Source organism: Meleagris gallopavo, unplaced genomic scaffold (genome assembly GCF_000146605.3).
Source record: "Meleagris gallopavo isolate NT-WF06-2002-E0010 breed Aviagen turkey brand Nicholas breeding stock unplaced genomic scaffold, Turkey_5.1 ChrUn_random_7180001957854, whole genome shotgun sequence".
In the NCBI taxonomy this organism is placed as follows: Eukaryota; Metazoa; Chordata; class Aves; order Galliformes; family Phasianidae; genus Meleagris; species Meleagris gallopavo.
Genome location: NW_011217769.1, coordinates 3,089 through 4,372, shown reverse-complemented (window position 1 = coordinate 4,372; position 1,284 = coordinate 3,089).

Sequence of the window (1,284 nt, the reverse complement as noted above, 5' to 3'; positions counted from 1 at the left end):
CTCAGATTCATCAGTGCACTCACAGATTACTGAGAGCAACACATGCACACAGACACACAGAACATCCCTACACAGATGCTTCTCCTTAGGAAAGGGCATCAAAAGCTGCTGGCAGGAGGAGCAGAAGAGGAAAGCAGGCATGGTGAGAGAACTGCTTTGGGTAGCAAGGAGAGGCCATCTGAAGCTCCTGGCTTAAGTCCCTTCTGCAGAGGGTGCCAGTGATGCCATCTCCTTTGCAAACTCCTCCTGTGTGGGAAGAAGCATCTGGGTCTCCCTCATCCTTAAGCTTGCCAGAATCCTCTCAGCTAGTGGTTTTCCCAGAAGAAACGAGATGCCAGCCCTGACAGAAACTTTTCCTGCACCAGAGACACCTGCAGGGCCACTTCATTACATGGACGGGGCAATGTTTAATGAGGATCGAGCTCTGGATGAAGCTCTTCCTGCAGTGCAGGCATTTCTATGGTCTCTGCCCTGAGTGGATCCCCTGGCAAAAGCTCTTCCCACACACGGGACATTTCTAGCAGTTTCTGCCACGATTGCCACCTCAGGTGAGTGAGGAGCTCTGCGCTCTGCACAAAGCCCTTCTCACACTCAAGGCATTTCTAAGGCTTCCTGCCATGTGAACTCACTGGTGCAGGCACGGATTGGACTTCACCCAAGTGCAGACACTCTGGTACCTCAGCAGGTTTGAGCTGTGGCCAAAGCTCTTCCTGCAGGCTGCACGTCTGTGGGGTTCCTCACATGGACCCACTGGTGTGTGATGTGCTCCCAGCTGTGGATGGCACTCACAGAGACTTTCCCCTTGGTTGGTTCTCTGGGATCTACTGAGGGCTGAGCTCAGATGAAGCTCTTCCCACACTCCCTGCAAACAGAATTTCTTCCTTCCTGATGTCATATCAGCCCAGCTGAGGTTTCCATTGGGTCCTCGCCTGCTCCCCCACAGCAGATGAGATTCTACAGGGGAGATCAGAAGTAAATTCCAAGGCATCTCCCTGCACACAGCCCTGGCAGAAACGTGCCGCAGAGGGTTTCCAGTGGCTGTGACACGTCCCACTCTGGACTCTCGTTAGAGTGTCCACACAATACCTTGACTGCAGCTGAATGAGACCAATAGGGGTAATTCCCACGCAAAGAAGGAGAAAGGGGATTCAGTTTGGCCGCAGAGCTCTTCCTCCACTCAAGGGATTTGTAAGGTTCATCACCACACAAAGCCACAGGTGGTGACCAGGCTGCTTCTCTGGGTGAAGCTCAGCCCATGTTTGGGGCATTGCAGGCTCTGTTTCT